Here is a 20352-nt window from a genome sequence, read left to right as displayed (position 1 = left end):
CAAGGTTGTGCACTCTCACCACTATTATTCAACATAGTTTTGGAAGTGTTAGCCACGGTAATCAGGAAGAAAATGAAATAAAACGAATCCAAACTGTAAAAGAAGAAGTAAAACTGTGAATGTTTGCAGATGACATGATACTATACATAGAGAATCTTAAAGATGCTACCAGAAAATTACTGGAGCTAATGAATGAATTTGGTAAAGTAGTGGGATACAAAATTAATGCACAGAAATCTCTTGCTATCCTATATACTGACAAAAAATCTGAAAGAAAGATTAAGGAAACACTCCCATTTATCATTGCAACAAAAAGAATAAAACACCTAGGAATAAACCTACCTAAGGAGACCAAAGACCTGTATGCAGAAAACTGTAAGACACTGATGAAAGAAATTAAAGATGATACAGATGGAGAGCTATAGCATGTTCTTGGTTGGAAGAAGCAACATTGTGAAAATGACTATACTACGCAAAGCAATCTACCAATTCAATGCAATCCCTATCAACCATCAATGGCATTTTTCACAGAACCAGAACAAAAAATTTTACAATTTGTATGGAAATACAAAAGACCTCGAATAGCCAAAGCAGTCTTGAGAAAGAAAAACGGAGCTGGAGGAATCAGGCTCCCTGACTTCAGACTATACTACAAAGCTACAGTAATCAAGACAGTATGGTACTGGTACAAAAACAGAAATAAAGATCAATGGAAAAGGATAGAAAGTCCCGAGATAAACCCACACATAGGGTCATTTTATCTTTCACAAAGGAGGCAAGAATATACAATGGAGAAAAGACAGCCTCTTCAATAAGTGGTGCTGGGAAAACTGGACAGCTACATATAAAACAATGAAATTAGAACACTCCCTAACACCATACACAAAAATAAACTCAAAATGGATTAAAGACCTAAATGTAAGGCCAGACACTAGAAAACTCTTAGAGGAAAACACAAGCAGAACACTCTATGACATACACCACAGCAAGATCCTTTTTGACCCACCTCCTAGAGAAATGGAAATAAAAAGAAAAATAAACAAATGGGACCTAATGAAACTTAAAACCTTTTGCACAGCAAAGGAAAACATAAACAAGATGAAAAGACAACCCTCAGAATGGGAGAAAGTATTTGCAAATGACGTAACTGACAAAGGATTAATCTCCAAAATATACAGGCAGCTCATGAAGCTCAATATCAAGAAAAAAAGAAACAACCCATTCCAAAAATGGGTGGAAGACTTAAATAGACATTTCTCCACAGAAGACATACAGATTGCCAACAAACACATATGGTCAACATTACTAATCATTAGAGAAATGCAAATCAGAACCACAATGAGGTATCACCTCACTCCGGTCAGAATGGCCATCATCAACAAATCTACAAGCAATAAATTCTGGAGAGGGTGTGGAGAAAAGAGAACTCTTTTGCACTGTTGGTGGGAATGTAAATTGATACAGCCACTATGGAGAACAGTATGGAGGTCCCTTCAAAAACTAAAAGTAGAACAACCACATGACCCAGCAAACCCACTACTGGGCATATACCCTGAGAAAACCATAATTCAAAAAGAGTCATGTACCATAATGTTCATTGCAGGACTATTTACAATAGCCAGGACATGGAAACAACCTAAGTGTCCATTGAGAGATGAATGGATAAAGAAGATGTGGCACGTATATACAATGGAAGATTACTCAGCCATAAAATGAAACAAAATTGAGTTATTTGTAGTGAGGTGGATGGACCTAGAGTCTGTCATACAGAGTGAAGTAAGTCAGAAATAGAAAAACAAATACCATATACTAACACATATATATGGAATCTAAAAAAAAAAAAAAAAAATTGTTCCTGATGAACCTAGGGGCAGGACAGTAATAAAGATGCAGACGTAGAGAATGGACTTGAGGACGTGGGAGGGGGAAGGGTAAGGTGGGACAAAGTGAGACAGTAGCATTGACATACATACACAACCAAGTGTAGAATAGATAGATAGTGGGAAGCAGCTGCATAGCACAGGGAGATCAGCTCAGTGCTTTGTGACCACCTAGAGGGGTGGGATAGGGAGGATGGGAGGGAGGCACAAGAGTGAGGGGATATGGGGATATATGTATACATATAGCTGATTCACTTTGTTACACAGCAGAAACTAACAGAACATTGTAAAGCAATTATACTCCAATAAAGATGTTAAAAAAAATTTATTACATGCCAAAAAATAAAATAAAATAAAATAAAAAATAAAAGCAGCATGGGAAGAGCCACAGGTTATATATAACAGAACCCCCTTAAGGCTATCAGATGACTTTTCAGGAGAAACACTGCAGGCCAGAAGGGAGTGGCATGATATATTTAAAGGGATGAAAGGGAAAACTTAAAACCAAGAATACTTCACCTGGCAAGGTTTTCATTCAGATTTTATGGAGAGATAAAAGTTTTACAGAGAAGCAACAGCTGAAAGAGCTCAGCATCACAAAACCAGTTTTACAACCAATATTAAAGGGACTACTCTAAGTGAAAAAGGCCACAACTAGAACCTGGAATATTACAAAAAGAAAATTCTCTCTGGTAAAGGCAATACACAGTTAAGTTGGTAAATCAAGCACATATAACCTAGTAGGAAAGTTAAAAGACAAAAGTAGTAAAATCATCTGTAGCTGCAATAAGTAGTTATATATACATATTATATATAATATATATTTATATAAATTATATAAATATATATATTTATATATTTATAAACATTATTTATATTATATTTATATATATATAAAATGTTGCTGATCTATTAAGTTTAAATGCATTTTAAGAACCCTGCATTTTTATTAATATATAATTATATATATAATTATATATATATAATTATATATATAATTATATGTATACAATTAATTATGTTATATAAAATATATATATATTTATATATATTATACACATGCATTTGAACTTAATAGATCAGCAACTTTATATATATATACAGAGAGAGAGAGAGAGAGAGAGAGAGATTGCTATATACAGAAACTGATTTCAGATCTAAAGATCAACACAGACTGAAAGTTCAGAGATAGCAAAAGGTATTACATGCAAATGCAAATGAAAAGAAAGCCAGGTTATCAATACTTGTATCAGACAAAATAGACTTTAAAACAAAGACTGTAACAAGAGGCAAAGAAGGACATTACAATATGATCAAGCGATCAATCCAAGAATAGGACATAACAATTGCAAATATATATTCATCCAACATAGAAGCACCTAAATACAGAAAGCAAATATTGACAGTCATAATGGAAGAAACTGACAGTAACACAATAATAGTAGGGAACATTAACACCTCACTTACATCAATGAACCGATCGTCCAGACAGAAAATCAATAATGAATAACTGGCCTTACATGACACATTACACCAGATGGATTTATGTGTGTGTGTGTGTGTGTGTGTGTGTGTGTGTGTGTGTAACATTCCATCCAAAACAGCAAGTTACACATTCTTTTCAAAGGCAAATGAAACATTTTCCAGCAGGATATAACACTTGAAAGGTAATAATCAAGTCTCAGTAAATTAAAATAACTGAAATCATACCAAGCATCTTTTCTTAACACAGTGATATTAGACTAGAAGGAAAAATCAACTACAAGAAAAAAATGCAAAGAAACACAAACACGTGGAGGCTAAACAATATGCTATTAAACAAACAATGGATTACTGAAGAAATCAAAGAAGAATCAGAAAGTAATGTAAGGCAAATGAAAACGAAAACACAAAGATCCAAAATTTATGGGATGCAGCAAAAGCAGTTCTAAGAGAGAAGATTAGAGCTATACAAGCTTACCTCAGGAAAAAAGAAAAATCTTAAATAAATGATATAACCTTAACACCTAAAGGAACTACATAAAGAACAAACAAAATCCAAAGGTAGTAGTAGGAAAAAAATGATAAAGTTCAGAGCAGAAATAAATGAAATAGAGACCATGAAAAACAATAGCAAAGATCAATGAAACAGAGCTGGTTCTATGAAAAGATAAACAAAATTGATAAACATTTAGACAGACTCATCAAGAAAAAAAAGTGAAAAGGCCCAAATCAGGAAAATCAGAAATGAAAAAAGGAAAGTTACAATTGACACCACAGAAATGCAAAGGATCATAAGAGATTTCTATGAACATTTATATGCCAATAAAATGGACAAATTCCTAGAAATGTATAATCTCCCAAGACTTAACCAAGGAAGAAAAAGAAAATATGAACAGACCAATTATCAGTAATGAAACTGAATCAGTAATAAAGAAATTCCCAACAAACAAAAATCCAGAATCAGATGGCTTCACAGGTGAATTTTACCAAATATTTAGAGAAGAGTTAACACCTATCCTTCTCAAACTATTCCAAAAAACTGCAGAGGAAGGAACCACTTCTGAACTCATTCTAAGAAGCCAGTGTCACCCTGATACCAAAACCAGACAAAGGTATTACAACAAAAAGAAAATTACATACCAATATCACTGACGAACACTGATGCAAAAATCCTCAACAAAGTATTAGCAAACCAAATTCAACAATATATTAAGAGCATCATACAGCATGATCAAGTGTTATTTATCCCAGGCATGCAAGGAGGGTTCAATATTCATAAATCAATCAATGTGATACACCACAATAACAAACTGAAGAATATAAATCTTATGATCATCTCAATAGATGCAGAAAAAGTTTTGACAAAATCCAACAACATTTATGATAAAAACCCTCAACAAAGTGGATTTACAGGGAATATATCTCAACATAATAAAGGCCATACATGACAAGCCCACAGCTAACATCATACTCAATGGTGAAAAACTGAAACCATTTCCTCTAATAACAGGAACAAGACAAGGATGCCTACTTTCATTACTTTTATTCAACATATTATTGGAAGTCCTAGCCACAGCATTAAGACAAGAAAAAGAAATAAAAGGAATCCAAATTGGAAAGAAAAGTAAAACCGTCACTGTTTGTAGATGACCTGATAGTATACATAGAAAATCCTGAACACCACCAAAAAAGTACTAGAGCTCATCAATAAATTTGGTAAAGTTGCAGGATACTAAATTAATATACAGAAATCTGTTGCATTTTATACACTAAGAGCAAACTATCAGAAAGAGAAATTAAGAAAACAACCCTGGGGCTTCCCTGGTGGCGCAGTGGTTGAGAATCTGCCTGCTAATGCAGGGGACACGGGTTCGAGCCCTGGTCTGGGAAGATCCCACATGCCACGGAGCAGCTGGGCCCGTGAGCCACAATTGCTGAGCCTGCGCGTCTGGAGCCTGTGCCCCGCGACGGGAGGGGCCGCGATAGAGAAAGGCCCGCGCACCGCGATGAAGAGCGGTCCCCGCACCGCGATGAAGAGTGGCCCCCGCTTGCCGCAACTGGAGAAAGCCCTCGCACGAACCGAAGACCCAACACAGCCAAAAATAAATAAATAAATAAATAAATAAATAAATAAATAAATAAGAAAACAACCCTATTCACAATCACATCAAAAAGAATAAAATACCTGGCATAAATCTAACTAAGGAGGTAAAAGAACTGTACTCAGAAAACTATAAGACATTAATGAAATAAATTGAAGACTACACAAACAGATGGAATGAGATACTGTGTCCAGTTTGGAAGAATTAATATTGTTAAAATGACCACACTACCCAAGGTAATCTACAGATTCAATGCAATCCCTATCAAAACACCAATAGCATTCTTTATAGAACTAGAACAAATAATTCTAAAATTATATGGAAACACAAAAGACCCCAAATAGCCCAAAGAGTCTTGATAAAGAACAAAGCTGGAGATATCATGCTCCCTGATTTCAAACTCTATTACAAAGCTACAGTAATCAGAAAAGTCTGGTACTGGCACAAATACAGACCCATAGATCAACTGAGTAGAATAGAGAGACTAGAAATGAATCCACACCTATATGGGCAATGAATGTATGACAAAGGAAGCAAGAATATGCAGTGGGGAAAAGACACCCTCTTCAGTAAATGGTGTTGGGAAAACTAGACAGCTACATGTAAAAGAATCAAACTGGACTACTCTTCCACACCATGCACAAAAATAAATTAAAAGTGCCTTAAAGACTTAACTGTAAGACCTGAAACCATAAAACTACTACTAGAAGAAAACATAGGCAAGTAAGCTTTTTGCCATAGGTCTTATTAATATTTTTTTTGGATATGTCTCCTCAGGTAAGGGAAACAAATGGGACTACATCAAACTAAAAAGCTTTTTCACAGCTAAGGAAACTATCAACAAAATGAAAAGGCCACCTGTTGACTGGGAGAAGATATATGCAAATGATATATCTGATAAGGGGTTAATATCCAAATATACAAAGAACTCATGCATCTCAACATCAAAAAAACAAACACCCCAATTAAAATATGGGCAGAGGATCTGAACAGACATTTTTCCAAAAGGATATACAGATGGGCAAAAGACACATGAAAAGATGATCAACATCACTAACCAGTAGGGAAATGCAAATCAAAACCACAATGAGATATCACCTCATACATGTCAGAATGGCAATTATCAAAAAGACAAAAAATAACAAGTATTGGTAAGGATGTGGATAAAAGGAACCCTTGTGCACTGTTGGTGGGAATGTAAACTGTTGCAGCCACTATGGAATACAGTATGGAGATTCCTAGGAAATTAAAAATAGAAGTACCATGTGATCCAGCAATTCCACTTCTGGGTATTTATCCAAATAAAACAAATAATAATTAGAGAAGATATATGCATCCCTTGTTCATTCCAGTATTATTTCCAATAGCCAAAATGTGGAAGCAACCTACATGCCCATTGACAGATGAATGAATAAAGAAGATGTGGTATATATATGTATATATGGAATATTACTCAGCCTACTCAGCCATCAAAAAAAAAGAAAGAAATCTTGCCATTTGTGACAATATGGATGGACCTAGAGGGTATTATGCTAAGTGAAATACAGACAGAGAAAGACAAAACTGTATGATTTTGCTTACATGTTATATCTACAAAAACAAAAGAAATGAACAAATATAACAAAACAGAAACAGAGTTATAGATATAAGGAATAAACAGGTGTTTGCCAGGGGGAGGGAGCTGGGAGTAAGAAAGGAATAGGTAAGGAAGATCTGGAGGTATAAACTTCCAGTTACAAAACACATGAGTCAAGAGGATGAAATGTACAGGATGAGGAATACAGTCAGTAATTATGTAATATTTTTGTACGATGACATCTGTAACTAGAGTTATGCTGGTGATCATTTTGAAATGTACAGAAATAGTGAATCACTATGCTGTGTAATAGGAATTAACATAGTGTTGTAGGTCAATTAAACTTTCAAAAACAAACAAACAACAAACTCATAGAAAAAGAGATTAGATTTGTGGTTACCAGAGGCAGGGGGTTGGGGGGGAGGATTAGATGAAGGCAGTCAAAAGGTATAAAGTTCTAGTTATAAGATACATAAGTACTAGGGATGTACTGTACAACGTGATAAATATAATTAACTCTGCTGTGTGTTATATATGAAAGTTGTTAAGAGAGTAAATCCTAAGAGTTCTCATCACAGGGAAATTTTTTTCTATTTAACTCTGTATCTATATGAGATGATGGATATTCACTAGACCTACTGTAGTTATTTCATGATGTATGTAAATCAAATCATTGTGCTGTACACCTTGAACTTACACAGTGCTATATGTCAATTATATCTCAATAAAACTGGAAGAAAATATCAAAAAAAGAAATAAAGATATTCTGTAAAAAAAACTTAGTGCTAAGTTCTTCAAAATAGAATGATCTTTAAATAGAGCTTTGGGTTCATGGAAAAGAAGAGTTGATTAAAAATATGGATTTTCCAGTACTCTCATCTTTCACTTATAGGTTTAACTCCTAAAATAAATAAAACTTATGTCAGAATGTAAATGCTGCTGAAAAAGGAACAAAGCAATAACCTTATCTTCCATTTGTTCAGGTATGCTAGGACATGTGAGATTTAAAATGTCTTTACCACACCATGAACACAGCAGACAGATCCTACAAGGGAGCTCCATAAATGTGTTTGGTCCCTAAATGCAAGAGAGTTGGTACACAGGATCCTGAAGGCCACAAGGTCGATGATGGATTCTAGAATGTATTTTGCTCACAGTGTCATTCAAGAAACATCCTATATCATAGTATATAAATAAAACAAATCTCTCTTCTTAGGGATGCTTTTATTCATGGCATCTCAGCAATTAAGGTCTTTCCGCCAAAGCTCTGCATGGCTGCTGAGCTTGCTTTGAGTTAGTAAAGGATACCAGTCACTTCGGCACACCTAGAGAAAAGGTTGATCTATAGAGCAAGTATGAATCAAACCCTGGATTTCCATAGAAAAATTCACTATATATGCCATTTAGTCTTCTCGTCTTTATTTACAAAATTTCAGAAGAAAACAATCACCAGTAAAATGTTCCATACAAATGAGAAATATAATCATTGTATTTCCCAAATCTAATAACTTAAATAACAGCAAGACCAGTTAACTGGCATAAACACAGCTTCATTTATTCCAGAAGGATATGCTAAGAACAATACAGTACCACGATAATCACTTTAACTTTCTTTTCCACAAAACATTTTATGACCTAAAGTGATCAACTAAACACCCCCTCCTCATGCGATCAATACCTAAGGCAAATAAATATTGAAAAGGAAGTTTATGCACATTAACAAGCTGGTATATTAGTTTTAGTTTTAAAAAGCTATTGGATTTCCATAATGAATCACTCTTTTTATTGTTTCTCTGCTAACAACTCATCCTGTTACTTTTAGCAAAGCTGAAAGAACAAAATGAGATAACTAGAAAAGGTGGAGAGATTGATAAATCTGGGTGAGTTCAAAATACTTTTAAAAACCACTTATAAATCTGGGTTAGAATGAAGTAATCTTCTAAATTAACACGAAACAAAAAAGAATTTCAAAAATAAATTTTCACAAATTTCTACTTATAAATACAGTGATATATATCTCTATCCATCCATTCATCCATCCATCCATCCATCCATCCATCTATATGAGGGGGCTCAGCTTTGTAAATCTATGGTTTAGGTTTATTCATATATTATAAAGATTGGTTCAGAAATTTCAGTGATCTTTTACGCAGAGTGTAATTTTCAGTGTTCTTGGTCTATGAGGGCGGTTTCCTTCAAGGTCACAACTTTATTTTAAGATAAATCTATGACATATCACTACCTGAAACATAACTCATCACTCAATGAAACCCAATAAAATAGTACTACATCCAAAGGAAAGCAAAGGGAAACTAAAGCTCTCAAATAACATTTAGGAGTGATTAATATTATTTTATTAACTTTAGGCACATAGCATATCTCTGAGTACCCAGGGCTACTTAGGCATCTGGAGAAATGTCTTTTGAATTCTCCTTGCCCAGTTGTTATACACAGCAGGATAACACATAAAAGCAACATTAAAAGCTATCCTGTGCTATGGTGGTCAAAATGGATTTAGTGAAAATGCTGAAGGGACGATCAGCAGGAGTTTTGTTTAAATCAAATCTTGGACATGAGAGGTACGCTAGCATAATACAGCATCTACGGGAAACGGGGCTTTCCTGTACACTACAAGGGTGTTAAAATTGTTAAAATCTTCCTTTTTCCCTCATACATACATACATGTACACACAGACATATGTATGTTTATGGATATATAAATATATATGTGTGTGTATATGTATGTGTATATATTATTTACACACACACAGACACACACACAGACACACACACACACAGATTTTGCAATTCAATGATCACCATTACAGAATCTCTTATTACTTACAGAAATTTAGTTCCTCATCCCACTTTTTGACCTCTTCTCCACTCCTACTTAGATGAGGAAAATGAGGTATCATTAAAGATATAAATAAATTTTTTCAAATTGCTACAACAATTCTGTTCCTTCTTCCTTGCTTTTGTTTAATTCATAGGCACATGCCCACAAGACTAAAACTTCTGAAAAACCATGGCAGAATTTCAGCAGAGAACAATTGGCAGCAGGAAATGGGAGAAGTGAGTTCCACATGTCCTGCTCTAGAAACTGTATGATAAGAATGAGAAAAAAAATAATATTGGTGTTCGATTAGCACAGCCAGCAGAGCCTGCTAGCCTGAAAACAGATACACACAATGAGCGTCCCTGCTGATCACACCTTCAGTATTTTCACTAAATCCATTTTGACGACCATAGCACAAGATAGTTTTTAATGCTGCTTTTATGTATTAAGCTACTGTGTATAACAACTGGGCTAAGAGAATTCGAAAGACATTTCTCCAGATGTGCTTGCTTTTAGATGTCTGTGGGTATCTAACCTTATTTCCTTGATATTTTTAACTTGTGATTGTTTTCCATTAGGCAGATTCTTCCAATCTTTTAACATGACACAACCTTAATTTTACTTGATGTGGTTTAAGAAGCTCTTCTAGATAAATATGGCTCTCTAGGGATGAGGTCAGTACTGCAAATCTACATATGGCCGTTTTATTTTGAGGCATGTCTGTAGTTACCATATGGTCAATAGCAGTCTGTGAAGGGAGTCAGGATGTGTCTATTTAAAATACTGACTGAAATTTGAGTTTCTACTTAGAAATGCTTTGATCCTTCTACTTTTTCTGAATGCTGAAACTTAGTCTTTTAAAAATGCAACCTGCTCACTGTATCACAAAATTCAATTACAAAATAAAACTCATTTCTATGTATTTTTCAGTTATGCATATATAAAAAAGCAGAGCATTATATTCATTATCAGAGATGTGGAAATGATTCTAATCTCGATACTCAATTTGTTTATGGTTTACTTAGACTATATCCTTGTATGGCTCGTGATCATTTGAATACAAAATTTAATTAGGGGTGAAGCAATGTGTGGCCGAATGCTTTTCAGGGATGTTCTAGAACATCCTGTCCTCTGAGGTCCCTTAAAACAAAAAGATTCTAAGACTCTGTTAAATGAAACTATTTTAGCAACATTTATGTTAAAAAATATATGGCTCTTCATGTGAAATATCGCCATGATGTAGCTGTTACGTAGGAGTATAAACAAATGTTGTATTTGAGTGAGGTCTGTAGCTATTATGAATTATTCCCATTCATTATTCATCAAGTTACTATAAATGTTTTAGGAAAATAGTGAAAAGTCATTTTTCCAGCACTCTCCTAAAAGCTACTCTTCATAAATATTCTATTTAGCCTATTAGTATAAAGCTTTCACTTTACTGCTATATATCCATTTGGTATTTTAAGGAAAAAGCAACACATCTGTGGGGGAATTGAGTGGTTCTAAAGGGACAAAGCAAACTAAATTAATCCTGATAAAACAAAAAACTGACATTTAAAACCAGGAAATGGCATTTTCATAACCTCAAAAATATCTGTTCTAAAATGATGTTTTGACTTAAGAGAGTCATGACTTAAATAGAATCCCCATCCACACATACTTTCAACTCACTTTGCAGATTACCTCAAATCTTCAGGCAATTCAGAAGCCATGTGATGTAAATTCCTGTAACTTACTTAGCTCCTTTCCAATACAAAGTTCCTCAATACCATTACCTGTTTCTCTTCCCCTTCCAGCTCACTGAAAGTAATCCTTTCCTCCCTGAGCCTCCATTTATATGGTCCTGTCTCCTTCCTCCTCTGAGATCTTGGACATCATTATTCCCCTTTCTTCCCTTTCAATCAATTCCTCTATCCCAATTATGCCAAACTACAATTTTATCATTTGTGAAAGAATATCTACACATGCTTTCTCGATTTCTGCCACTGTAAGCTCCCCCACCCCATCCCTCACCATTCTACTGAAACAACTCTCTCAAAAGGTCATTAATGATATTCTAATTGCTAATTCTAATAATGAAGTAGTCATTCTCTTTGAACTCCTTACATTTCATGTTACGTCCAGTTCTTTTGCAAAACTCTCTTATCCTTTGCTTTCTCTGACACTACAGAATTTTGTTTCTCCTCTAACATTTCTTTGTTTTATTTCATTGACCCCTGCTGGATCCTTTTCTTCTTTCATCCTTCATGTAGGCATTCTCCAAGGTTCTTCCCCAAGTCCTTTAAATTCTATTGTAGTCAGCTTTTTTACTTCTAAAACACCATCTTTTAATTTAAAAAAATTTTAAAATGCACACACAAAAAATTTTTACTGATAATTCCATACTTTTTGAACACCAAAGTACTATATTAGTATAATAAGTACCCTGATGTTTCAAGAACTAACTTTATAAACCACATTACTGCATTTGCTGTCCTAGAGGACATTTTCTCCTATCCACACTGGGTATCTCCTATATGAAGCCTCATGTAAGAAAACATGTAAATGCCAGTGAAAGTATGCGGAGGACATGAGTTTGAGCCCTGGCCCGGGAAGATCCCACATACCGTAGAGCAACTAAGCCCATGTGCCACAACTACTGAGCCTGCACTCTAGAGCCCGCGAGCCACAACTACTGAAGCCCGCACACCTAGAGCCTGTGCTCCGCAACAAGAGAAGCCACCACGACGAGAAGCCTGCACACTGCAACGAAGAGTAGCCTCCACTTGCCACAACTAGAGAAGGCCCGCATGCAGCAACAAAGACCCAATGCAGCCAAAAATAAGTTAATTAAAAAAAAAAAAATTTGTTGTGTTTGCTGTCCTGGAGGACATTTTCTCTTATCCACACTGGGTATCCCCTATATGAAGCCTCATGTAAGAAAATATGTAAATGCCAGTGAAAGTATCATTCCATTTTTCTTCCTCGTGGACAGTGAGAATCATGTACCTGATTGTATTATTCTTCCTGTTATGGCTGATAGGAGGCTCAGAATCAAGTACGCAACCAATCGTTACTGTTTATGCCTCTATGGTCAATAATATATATCTACACATTAGTTGTCCCCCTGGTATGGACTTTCTCTTCTAATTTTCAATTTCCCATATCATTATGTTTTTATTTTTATTTTAGCTCCATTTATTTAATATATTTACCATAAGTTTCCCCAAATCATTTAGGGAATAAGACATAACAAAACAAGCAAACAAATAAAACAGAACAACTGTAGGTACTCAGCAAATTCAAAATCAAATTCATTAAATAACTCACAGTTATACACACAAAAACAAATAAATATGATATCCCTGCTCTGTGTCCCTTTTTGGGGATAAAAGGTATAAAAAAAAAAAAGTCTTTCTAGAACTATCAGCTCATTTTTTGTTTCTCTGCTCCTTATATACTACTTTGGGTTGATCAACAAATATGCTTGTCAAATGGCTTCAGACTATTCCCTACTTCCATTTCATACTTTGTGACCAATTATCAAACTAATGAGCAGCCATAATCATTTCACTCCCTTCTTCAAGATATAATTTCAGTGTTTCCCCCAATGCTTAGAGACTCCTTATTATGGTGCTCAAAATAGTTTCAAATCTAACTCCCATAATATAACCACACTGAACCTGTCACCGCTCAGTAACACATACACTGCCACCCCTCTATGCCTTATTCCAAGTTCTTCATCTTCCTGGAGTGCTTAAACCAGTCGCAAATCTCCTCCTCCCAAATCCTACCCATCCCTTGAGGTCCAGCTCAAATAATATCTTATCCATGGAGTCCTTCTCTAATGTGGCACAAATGTCAGAATTATTTGCTTGCTCCTATTTTTCACACTCCTCTCATATCTCTTATATTTTGACTTGCACGATGACCATTTTTATACATATCTTTATCTATCAGGTGTTTAAGCTCCTTAACAGCTTAGTTCATGTGTTATAGATATATCTGTCCCCTCGGTGTGGCTTACAGCACGTGTTCACTGAGAGATTACTGAACTGAATTATTAAAAATAATTTGGTTTATATAAAACATTTCCTTTAAATGGTTTTCATCTAATAAACATTTATTTCTTTTAAGGTCTAACATTAACAAATAATTTTAAATGTGGTAACCTTTGTCAAAAGGTACAAGAAGCTTATTAACCATAAGCTTTTCCATCATTTCAGAATTGGCTTGCATCATGTCAGCATCTCTGGGTGGATGAAAATCTCTATGCTATAGATTCTTATGGCAGTGAGTAAATAAATAGGTGGTTCCTCTCATTACCTTATGACTTACTACATATACTATATATAGCTATAAATTATAATTATAATTTATATTAGGGGTTTGGAACAATATACATGTCTACAATGAAAAATGAAGATATTGTGTATGTATAAAGGTTGACTGTGATGCCCTACTTCTTAGGAAATCATCTGATAAAAACACAGTGAAAAACTGAAGGAATAAAATACGTTGTTCATTGGGACCTTTCATTCACACCTCACTGGTCAACTGAAATCTGTAAGAATCATATGGTAGAAACAGAGGAACAGCATTTATGGCTAAAGTAGGGCAGAGAACATAGTCCATAAAGTCTAAAGCCCTTCTGTTGGGAAACATATCTCCCAGGATCCTGCTGCCCAAGAATGCAGTTTATGCAGATATTGGTTAATTAACATGACTCATCCATTATAATTACTGCACTTGCTAATGACCTTGGTTCTTATTTTACTGAGAAAAGAGAAGCAATTAGAGGAGAACTAATTCATCTTCTCACCACCACAAAGGCAATCTCCTTGTATCTTGACCCATATGTATACTCTGCCATCTCCTCAGTACAAGGCTAGCCTCCCTACTTAAGATCTGAATCCTAGCCCTTCGAGCCCACAGAGAATATAATTATATTCCCTCTATCCCAACATCAGTTTTCCCTGTCAATTGGATCCTTCCCATTAGCACATAATCTCGATGTAGTTAACATCCACAGTAAAATAAACTGAAATGTCAACTTTCAGAAAATCCACATCATCCTCCAGTTCATGCCTAATTTTTCTGACCTAGTTTACAGAAAATCTCCTTAAGAGTCATCTTACATCTCTGCTTCCTTACCTCCTGCTCTCTTCTCAACCCCATTCTCACCAGGCTTTCATGCCCACCAACCCATTGAAATTGTTCTTGTCAAGGTCTCCAGCTACCTCCACTTTGCATATTCAGTGATCAATCCTAAGCTATGAGCAACACAGAAAACAGCTGTTTTCCCTTCCTTCCTGAAACACTTCCATCACTAACTTCCAGAAGCCACTTTCTCCTAGATTTACTCCTCCATCACTGGATGCCTCCGCTCAGTCTCCTCTGCTGGATCCACATTTTGGGATGCCCTAAGGCCCAGATCCTTTCTTTTCTCTCCATGTATGCATTCTCCATGGATCTCCTCCAATTCCACGACTCCCAAATTAACATTGCCATGCCAACCTCACCTCTGAGCTCCAAACTTACACATTCAACTTTTTACCCCACATCTGCATTTGAATATATAATCATCACCTCACATGATACTATCCAAAACAGTACTCTTGATTCCCAAGCAATTTACTTCTTTAGCATTCCTCTTTCCACGAAATAAAACCTCCATTCACCCAGCTGCTTAAGCAACTAGAGGCATCTCTCCCTCACACCTGTCAATAAAATGTATACACTTAGGCTGCTTTTTTCTCCATAGCACAATATATTTGTTTTCTAGGGTACTGTTTCTCTCCCTCACCAGACAAGTTTCTATGCGGGTGGGGTCCTCGACTCTAATGCCTATCCCCCAAACAGTCCATGCCTTGCATATTTGTTGACAGAATTCTTTTGCTTCAAAAACTACAACTGCTTTTGATTCAAGGCATATTTCCATACCATTCTGTCCGATCTTTCCAGTATCACAGTCAGTGGAAAAAGCACGTATTCTGGAATTATAGATATGCCTGAGTTTCTGTATGAGCTCTGCTCTACTACCCCACCCCCACCAGCATCATTATCCTTGTCAGTGACATCATTTATTCAGCACTTACTATATTCCACAAACTATGTTAACTTCCTCATACACATCATTTAATTATAACAACAAATATATGAGGCAAGTGTTATCATTCCTGTTTCATGAATCACAGAAATGCTAACTGGTATACCCAGAATTTAGTTGAGGATCTGATTCCAAAGCTCCTCCTCTTAATCCATATGTTCTCCTACAACCCCAGTTCAACAAATTGCCCAAGGCCTCCTGCATAGTTATGAATGGCAGAGAGGACTCAGGCCATATCTGACCCCAACTCATGTTCTTACTGTGCTGATATAATCAGTGTCCTCATCTATAGAGCAGGGTGATGATGACACAAATCAAGATGATGTATGCACACTGCCTGGACAAGGTATGCAGTCATCAGCTAATAGCCCCCTGTCCTGAGTTCTGACACTTGTATGCACTAGACTGCATTTTCAAAAGCTTCACATTATTTCCAAAAGTTTTTAGTCCCTGTATTATCTTCCAGTATTTCTGAAGCACCTCTTCATTGAGAATCTAAGGGTAAATGCTACAAAATTATTTTACAAGATACGTTCAAACTTATTAAAGTACCATATTATATAGCAATTTGTACAATTTTAGAAAAATGGCATGAAACAATGACAAACATCACTAAAAACGACTGCCTTTAAACTATCTGAGAAGTTTCACAATATGAATTCTGATAAATTACACTATACATTTTCTTTGTAAACTTTTACATAATTTTTCACAGAAAACTTAGTGGCAAAATCCATTTCTGTTGTCAACATTTCCTAAATGTCAAATTAATCAAATGTTTTGTGTTCAAGCACTTTTACGTGTTATAACCGAAGTATAGCTCAATTTTACTTTGCTATTCAGAAATTGTAAATTTCATAGTAGCATCAAAAAGCATGCAATCTTTCTCTCCAAGATTTTTCTTTTATGTCACATAACCAAATACTTTTGCTATGCCTGGAAAGGGCTGAACTGCTGCTCACCATGGAGATCCTTTTAACCCATGCTTCCAGTTTAGACATTTAACAGACAGATTTGGAGAGCACATTTCATGTAGGCAAACTATATACTTTCTGTTAAACAGTAAGTGTTAAAAATTAAGGTAGAGGAAAAAAATTATCCCCTCCACCTGGCTTACACTTTGTTAATTTGCTATGGAATAGGAAGAAGATAATGCCCCAAGGAGCGGACCGAGAAAGGTTTGTACTTCCTAATATTAAACCAATACAGCAATTTTAACTACACACATCCTATCTGCATTTTGAATTTCCATACAAAAATAAGTCCATGTAATAAGCTTTATTCAAGTGACTACTTGGACAATGTCTATATTTTTACTATATTTGTGACACTGAAAGGTAGTGAAATTTTTCTAAATTTCTCCATGATAGATTCCATTAATTTTAATTGAAGCTTCCCATTCCCTGCTTATCCTTGGCAGATAAAACAGTTTAGAAATTGCAGCCAAATATAAGATTTCCCAAGAGGAATCTGAAAATAAGTTATAAGTATTCAAGTAAGCCACCTGTCTGAAGATTTACTTATTTGATCAGAATAGCTTTCCAAACTTCAAACAACCCATGCAGATATAGCTCTTTAAACACAACTGTTTTTATTTCATTTTCTATTAACATGCATCACAAATGCATACAGCAACTCTAAAGAGTCAAAGTATATAAATATTCAACAAAGCATATTTCTTATAAATCCTGAGTTATAAATAAAGGTCAAACCATGTTCTTAAATTTGAACATTCTAAATAATTATATGTACTAACAGCAGAATAGGAGTGCTCCCTTCTAAGTTAAGTATCCAAATATAACAACTCATGCATCATCAGAACAATGACACCATTCAGAAATGTGAATCACACAGTTGTCATAGGTGTCAGCCTTGCTCAGGAGTGCATCTTCTTGTCTTCTAATAGGGCTGAAAACAGACCTTGAAATAGCTGCTCCCTTAAAAAATAGTGTCAGGTACCCATTATGACCACACCAAAGTAAGTTCTTTCTAGTTATCATCAAATGCAATTTATCATCATCATCAGGACTGTAATAACTGCTGGGCTCAAAGATAAATTGGACATGTTCCTTATCCTCAAGAAACCTACACTGTAGATGGCATTGATCACAGTAGGCTAAGGTAAGAGCTATCAAAGGTGAATGAAAGACCTGAGAGTTGAGAGAAGAAGACAGATATTCTAGCTGAAGTAGACTCTATATGAACACCTATATAATATGTAATCCCATTTATTATTTTTAAAGTGATTATTTATTAGTTCTATGATTCATTTCAAGTTATAATCATTAACTTTCATAAATGCAATTTATGGTGTTTCCTATGTATAACAGTGTTTTAACTTTAAATCAGAAATATATCATTTGAGCGTGGAGGACCAAACTGACTTACCTTATCAAATATTTTATATAAGAACTTTTCATTGTACATTTTCCATCTACCAAAGCCCAAACTCCCATCTTTCTAGACACTTACATCTCTTGAAGCTTTCTAGCCTTATCATTAGATGAAGAATAAAACCTACTTCTAGAAAAACTTTAGTCTGTGGTCTTTCTCTACCCCTAATCCTACTATTGCTACCTCATGTAATATACTAACATGTTTTTCTAAAAATTAAATTTTAAAAAATCAGAAAGGAAAGCATGAAAACAACGTATATATTTTAAGCTAATGACTAGATTTCATTAGGTTTGATGCCTATGGTAAAACTGGGGGCTGAAGGAATTAGAGAGAGGAAGGTTGGCATGGACTAATATTTATTTAATTCCTACTAGATTCAAGCTCTATGCAAATTAATCTGCACTGCTACCTAAGAGATTTGTAATATTAATCTCATTTGGCAGATTAGAAAACAAAGGCTCAGAGAGGCAAAGTAACTTTTTAAAGATCAAAGAACTAGTAAATGCTAAGGTCAATGCCTATCTGACTTCAAAGTCCCAAAAAGTCCCTAATCTTTCCACATATCAAACTGTTTCTCTAATTTCTTTCAGACATTGAACAGCAACTGAGGCAAACAGAACTTCATTCATGATTACAGAGATTGTTTTGTCTCAATCTTCACTTTCCCTAGAAGAAAAAGCGGCCCTCTCTAAAAAGAAGTACAGCCTTTTCCTATTCTTATTACATTAAAAATTGTTATGGAAGAAGCATTTCATATGTCATTAGTAGAAATGGGGCTTGCAGATCGAGATGAATGACGTATACAGTACAGAGCATCTACAGCAGCCCAGAAGAAAGTTTTCTGTTATATGTAGACCATTTCAGGCTTACTTTTCTTGACTTGTTCTGCAATAGTGCTGGCCTTTTTTTTTTCTTACATGTTGAACCATTAGGAATTTTTCAAAAAAGTTAATAAATATTTGCTTTCAAGTAAAAAAAAAAAATGTTATGAAGTAATGTGGCTCATTTTTGAAGAAACATTATCAGAACTTCAAAACCTGTTTCCTTCAAAGTCACCTTGGGAAGGAAATTATACAATCATTTCAGTGATGATGTTACAGATCAAAGTATTTCTGAAAATCTTCTAGAACCATCTTCAGCACCAGTGGCACACTATGAATAGCCTCAGTGGTCACAAAGTTTCATCCTTTGCAAAAGAATTTGGCTTTTGAGAGTGGAGTCATCCAAAGGCAAGCCTTATTGATAAGATGGCTTGTTTAGTTGAGTAAAAGCATTTGAGATGAAAAAGAGGTGCCAATAAATTAACAAGCTATGCCAAGCTATTGTGTATTCTTCACCTGCTTTAAACACCCACCCCTCTTCTATCTAAATTATCTTTCATAAGCACGTTTGTTTTCTTTATAGTTCTTATTACTACTTTTAAAAGTATTTACTGTGTGTTTTTATTAATATTGTCTCCCCTACTACATTATAAGCTTTTGAGCTCAATAACCATGTGATTTTTGTCACCACAGTATATCTGGCATCTAGAGAGAACTGATACAAGAGTAAGAATACAGTAAATTTTTGTTGAGTGAGTGAATGAAACATTGGTTTGTGACTCAAGAACTGGCTCTCAAGGTAATTCTAATAAAAGTAGAACTCTTCTGAGCAGCAAATGGCAGTATCACTAAAGTATAGTCCTTCTCCCTCAAAATGAGAGAATAGGTAAATTCTTCTTGGTTGATTAAGAAATTTTTACTTTTAGAGTCATACTCTCTCTTTAATAAACTGTTCACAAAATAGTATAATAAAGCAATAATAAATGTAATATTTTATAAATAAGGAGTTTAATGAAAAAAAGATATAGGAATAATTTTTTGTTTCTACCCAATTTAAATGTAAATTTCTGGTACATAAACTATGAATCAATATGCTATACTATATATATAAAGAAAGTAAATTATTAGAAAACCATTACTACCACTGATTATAAAGGTTTAATGCAG

General features: G+C 34.9%; 1 protein-coding gene and 1 pseudogene across 2 annotated transcripts in view; one reads left to right on the top strand and one right to left on the bottom strand.

Annotated features, from left to right (window-relative positions):
- SLC2A13 (solute carrier family 2 member 13) overlaps window positions 1–20352 on the bottom strand; it is a 454917-nt gene that overhangs the window by 256159 nt on the left and 178406 nt on the right. The gene's annotated exons all lie outside the window — the stretch shown is intronic.
- Window positions 9549–20352, top strand: part of LOC103011176 (40S ribosomal protein S3a-like) — a 36048-nt pseudogene continuing 25244 nt past the window's right edge.

This window comes from Balaenoptera acutorostrata, chromosome 11 (genome assembly GCF_949987535.1).
Source record: "Balaenoptera acutorostrata chromosome 11, mBalAcu1.1, whole genome shotgun sequence".
Classification (NCBI taxonomy): Eukaryota; Metazoa; Chordata; class Mammalia; order Artiodactyla; family Balaenopteridae; genus Balaenoptera; species Balaenoptera acutorostrata.
The sequence above is the reverse complement of the archived record's forward strand: the minus strand, read 5'-3'. Positions and strand labels throughout refer to the sequence as shown.